Raw genomic sequence first — 6,281 nt, forward strand, 5'->3', positions numbered from 1 at the left:
TCTGAACATCGCCCCTAGCTCGCCGGCTATCAAAAACAACAGCGCCAGTGCGTGGGCTAGCGAAGCTGGAGGGAGGTTCACCGCTGGGGAAGTGCACACATTCTCGGTAACCAAGCACGATGTGAGGAGGGCTCTGACGCGTGTGAACACGAGGAAAGCTATAGGTCCAAATGGTATATCTGGGCGACTACTAAAGTCTTGTGCCACTCAGCTTTCTCCAGTGCTCACCACTCCCTGGCCAAAAGATCCACCATTGTACCAGTGCCAAAGAATGTCTCCCCAGCTTGCTTGAATGACTACCGACCGGTGGCCCTCCCTCAGTAGTCATGAAATGCTTCGAGAGGCTGATCAAGAACCACATCTGCGCCTTCGCCTCGCACCATGGACCCGCTGCAGTTCGCATACCATCCGAACAGATCCACGGATGATGTCGTCTCCCAGGTTCTGCACACCACCCTCCCTTCACCGCCAGGCCCCAGATGGTCAAGATGGGAACACATACCTCCAACCCCCTCACTCTGAACACAGGTTCCCCCCAGGGTTGCGTCCTTAGCCCCCTACTGTACTCCCAGTACACACATGACTGTGTAGCCAGGTTCAGCTCTAACTCCATTAATTTTGCTGATGACACTGGTGGTGGGCCTGATCTCTGATAACGATGAGAAAGCTTACTGGGAGGAGGTGGCTGATCTGGCACTCTGGTGTCAGGACAACAGCCTCCACTTCAATGTCACAAAAACTAAGGAGCTGATTGTGGACTTTAGAAGGGCTCAACATCCAAGGACGTACTGTGGATAGGGTGAGCAGCTTTAAATACCTGGGAGTCCACATCACAGAGGATCTGACATGGACAACGCAAACTGCCGCACTCGTGAGTAAGGCAAGGCAGCGCCTTTACCACCTCAGGCAGCTGAGGAAATTCAAAGTCTCTCTGAGAAGACTTCAGTGCTTCTACTCTGGGGCTGCAGAACGCATCTTGTCCGGCAACATCTCAATCTGGTTTGGGAACAGCTCTGCCCAGGACAGGAAGGCTCTGCAGAGAGTAGTGCGTTCAGCCAAACGCACTATGGGAACTACACTCGCTCCCCTGCAGGACCTATACAACAGGAGGTGCAGATCCAGAGCCAGCAACATAATGAGGGACCTCTACCACCCCAGCAACGAACGGACTGTTCCAGCTGCTACGGACAGGCAAGCGCCTCCGCTGTCACGCTGTGAAAACAGAGAGGATGAGACGGAGTTTCTTCCCACAGACCATCAGGACTGTAAACTCTTATCTCACCAGGGACTAATTTACTGTTATGTTGTGTCTTTTAAAAACAAAAAAAAATCTAAAATGTAAATACTGGTTCTATTCTGTTTTGTTGTTCTGTTGGTTTTTTTTGCACAATAGGCAGGCATTGCCACTTTCATTTCACTGCACATCTTGTATGTGTATGTGACAAATAAAGTTGACTTGACTTGACTTGGAGAGCCAAGGTGATTTTTGCAGCTTTCTACCCCACTTTCCCCCCTCCTCCCTACGTCTGAAGGGTCCCGACATGACCCGCTCAGTCCCCCCACAGCCTAGCACCACTGCTCTCCTTGTCTCGGCCCCCAGTCGGGTCTCAGCAGGGTCCCGCTAGGGGGTGTTGAGGATCCTGGGGTCGGGTCTGGGGGTATCCTCAGGTTGGGGAAGAGGGTGGATGGGCCGGCGGGACATTGGGCAGCTGGACGAGCAGCAGGATCATCTCCAGGCGCAGTGACATCCCGAACATGGCCAGGCTCAGCAGCGCAATGCTCAGCGCCCTGCCCATCGCTTCCGTTAGCCAGACATTGCTCTGCTCCTCCATCACCCCCACCCGGGGCTGCTCCCTTCCCCTCCACTCTCCTATCCTATACCCCCCCTCGTTCTCTCTCCCCCCCCCCCCCCCCCCCCACTCACCAACAATCTTTCGCTCAAACGTTCCCCAACTCCAGACCATTCATGTCGTCCACCGCCCCCGGCGGTGGCGGGTGGAACTGCAGGCAGCAGGCAGCCGAGGGTGGGCGAGTTTCTGCCCCAGTGACACTCTCCTTCCATTCCCTCTCTCCACTATTCCAGTGCTCCCTCTCCTCAAAGTTGGTGAGGGTGCAGATGAAGCATTAGTTCTGTTTTGTTTACCCTGCTATAGGAAGGATGGTATTAAGCTGTAAAGGTTGCAGAGAACATTTACAAGGATGTTCCTTTCAGAATGGCAGGCAGTGACTAGGTGCTCGGTGCTGGGACCGCAGCTATTTACAATATACATTATTGATTTAGATGACGGGATTAAAAGTAACATTAGCAAATTTGCAGATGGCACAAAACTGGGTGGCAGTGTGAACTGTGAGGAGGATGCTATGAGGATGAAGGGTATGATGCAGTTTAATGTGGATAAATATGAGGTTATACACTTTGGTGGCAAAAACCAGAAGACAAATTATTATCTAATTGATTTCGTTGGGGAAAGGGGAAGTGCCAACAGGGTCTGGGGGTCCTTGTTCATCAGTCACTGAAAGTAATTATGCAGGTAGAGCAGGCAATGACGAAAGCGAATGGCACGGTGGCCTTCATAACAAGAGGAGTTGAGTATAGGGTGGTTGCACGTAAGGTCATCGGGTCAAAGGGCATGATGTACGGAGCAGCTCAATCCTTCCGGATGACATGGCAGCCTCCGGCATACACTTAACACACGGAACGTGTACTTTCTTACCCGTTAAAAACCATCGAAATGGTCAATTGTTGCGCTGTAAATAATTGTGGAGGGTGATTGAGCGCTCTGAACCAAATGCTCTAGTATCTTTGCAGTGAAAACCAGAGCACCAAGGTGTAAGCGGCCGAAGGAACGCATACCTCAGGACAGCCCCCACTCTGCCCCCGGGGTCAGCGATGTCCGGCCACGGTGTCCCTCCGACCCGTCTCCCCCTGTGCAGCCATACTGTCACAGGCTGCGAGTCGGCAGTGCCCACACACGGGGCTGGGTGGAGTGGAGCCGCGGCCCGGGCAGAGGGCACACGGGGACGAAAACCTGGCAACGTCCCAGTCATCTGCAGCAGAGTTGGGGACAGTCTGGTCCCTCCGCCCACCCAGTCACTGACCGCTATGCACCGGCACCCCGATCCCCCCCCCCCCCCCCCCCCGGCTGCGGGGTCTGTGAACGTGGAACCAGTCAGCGTGTAGTCCGGATGCTAGAACAGAAGGGCCCGCTGTACTGGCAGCCATAGTAAGTGGTTACCTGACGTTCACTGCGTGTACTCCAGAAGGCGTTACGTGGCAAACATACAGGTCACGGGTCATGACCACGACTGCCGTGCAACCTCACTATTGGAGCAAAGAGGTCCTTCTGGAGTTGTACAGGGCCCTAGAGAGACCACACCTGGAGAATTGTGTGCAGTTTTGGTCTCCAAATTTGAGGAAGGGCATTATTGCTATTGAGGGAGTGCAGCGTAGGTTCACATGGTTAATTCCCTGGATGGCGGGACTGTCATTTGTTGATAGAATGCAGCGGCTGGGTTTGTATACTCTGGAATTTATGATGAGAGGGCATCTTATTGAAACATATAAGATTATTAATGGTTTAGACTCACTAGAGGCAGGAATCTTCCCAATGTTGGGGGAGTCCAGAGACAGGGGCCACAGTTTAAGAAATAGGGGAAGCCATTTAGAACGGAGATGAGGAAATACTTTTTCACAGAGTTGAGAGTCTGTGGAATTCTCTGCCTCAGAGGGTGGTGGAGGCCAATTCTGTGGATGCTTTCAAGAGAGTTAGATAGAGCTCGAGGGATATGGGGAGAAGGCAGGAACGGGGTACTGATTGTGGATGATCAGCCATGATCACATTGAATGGCGGTGCTGGTTCGAAGGGCCAAATGGCCATTTCCTGCGCCTATTGTCTATTGCCAGGACATGAAGGCCTGAGCTGTCGGGAGAGGTTGGGCATGCTAGGACTTTATTCCTTGGAGCACAAGAGGATGAGAGCTGATCTCATAGAGGTGTAAAAATCATGTGGGGGTGGAGTGAATGCACTCTGGGCCTTTTACCCAGAGCTGGGGAATCAGGAACCAGACGACATGGGTTTAAGGTGAGAGGGGAACGGGAACCTGAGGGACAATTATGAGGGACAGGGTATATGGGATGAGATGCCACAGGTGGGAGTTGGGACAGGTACCTGGATAGGAGAGGTGTAGAGGGATGGTAGTCCAAGTCGGATTCGTTGGGCCCTATCCCCCAACCAAGGGGGGGTGGGGGGGTGTCACACGGGAGGGCTGGTCCCCAAATGCGGCATCAGGGCTCACCCCGGAGACAGGCGCCCCCTGGAGCCAATCACCCCCATCACCCGTTCCCAACATAACCCATTCGCCCAACGCAATATTCCACTACTCACCTATAAGCCCCAACAGCGCAGTGGCGGCTCATTACCCCGCATCGCCCAATGCTCCCTCCCCCTCCTCTTCAACCTCCCTCCTCTCACCTTCTCCACTCCCACCTTCACCTCTCCCTCCCTCTCCTTTCCCCTACCCAGTCACTCCCTTCCACCCTCCATAACCCCTCTCCCCTCCCTACCCCTCTGACCCGTTGGGTCGTTTCCCCAACGCAATATTCCATCACTCACCCGTTTCCCCAACGCAACCCCTTTCCACTACTCACCCGTTCCCCCAACGCAACCCGTTCCCCTAACGCAACCAATCCTAACCCACGTTAAATGGTGGGGGGGCAGTCAGCGTTTCCCAGAGCCAATGAATGGAGTCGACTTGTGGGTCGGCGTTGGTGCTCCCTGGAGCCAATCAATCCTTCCCACGTGGTCGGGGGGTGGGGGGTCAAAAATCTCACTCTCCTTACTCCCCTTGAAGATGCTGATCCCATTGTCTGTCACCTCTCCCTCCCACTCTTTTTCCCTACCCTCAGTCACTCCCTCCCTCACCTCTCCCCTTTCGCACTACCCCACTAAAGACAATGTTTAAATAACATTTCTTCTCCTCCTATCTCCCACCCAGTCAACTCTCATAGTTTTTGTATTGGCAGCAGAGATCACATTGTGATGTCATTTTCGGTTTTCGGAATCTTCACGACTGCTTGTGTAGGGAGAGGGAGGGCAGAGAGAGGGAGGGCAGAGGGAGGGAGGACAGAGGGAGGGAGAGGTCGGGGGGTGACGTCACTCGCAGCGCGAGGAATGAACGGCACGCAGACCCATTGTGACATCATCAGCAAAAGACAGTCGTTTTTAAATTCAAAGTTTTGTAAGATTTTTGAACATTTTCAGTGATAGCTCGAGAAATAAAACATGAAAGGACTCCACGGGAAAAATCTCTACCGGAATGTGTAAAAAGTGCCGCCCCAGTGTGCTTTGCTATGGCATCGGGAATTGTTCCTGTGTATTGCAGGAGAAAATGTGACCCCATATGTAAGAAAAGTTGGGAGAGTGGAAGCAGGGAAGGAATTTTTTCGCCAAAGACTGGAAAGGACCCCATCCTTGATCCACAAGGGACAGCTCAGTCACTGTGAGAGATCGAACACACTGCTTCCGTGTTATGCAGAATTTAAAAGAATGTGAGAACTCACTAAACATGCCTATCTTGGACAGGCTGGAAATAGACACAAAGTGCTGGAGTAACTCAACGGGTCAGGCAGCATCTCTGGAGAACATGGATAGGTGGTTTAAGAAGGAACTGCAGATGCTGGAAAATCGAAGGTTCACAAAAATGCTGGAGAAACTCAGCGAGTGCAGCAGCATCTATGGAGCAAAGGAAATAGGCATTTACTTCACACCCGCTGAGTTTCTCCAGCATTTTTGTGTACCTATAGATAGGTGAAGTTTTGGGTCGTCTTCAAACTGAAAGTAAATGGGGGGGGGGACTGGAGTTAAGAAAAGCCCAGAAAAAAGCTAGACGGGCAATAGATGACTAAGGAGGGATGGAGCCCATAACGGCCCATTGTTGGCTGGGGAAGAGGTGATAAAGGAGGGACACAGTGGAACTAGCAGGACAATTATGGTGGGGGAGGGGGGAGAGTGGGAATGCAGGGGTTACCAGATGGGCAGGCTGGATACAGGGAGGCTGTTTCACACAGGAGTTGAATCCCAGCTAGTGTGAAGTGGTGCACTTTGGGAGGTCGAAAATAAGCAGGTGTCAGAGGTTATGGGGAGAAGGCAGGAGAATGGGGTTAGGAGGGAGAGATAGATCAGCCATGATTGAATGACGGAGTAGACTTGATGACCTAATGGCCTATTTCTACTCCGATCACTTATGACCTTATGAGAAAATCCGCAATTAATATGACAGCA

This window comes from Leucoraja erinacea, chromosome 5 (assembly GCF_028641065.1).
Source record: "Leucoraja erinacea ecotype New England chromosome 5, Leri_hhj_1, whole genome shotgun sequence".
Lineage (NCBI taxonomy): Eukaryota > Metazoa > Chordata > Chondrichthyes > Rajiformes > Rajidae > Leucoraja > Leucoraja erinaceus.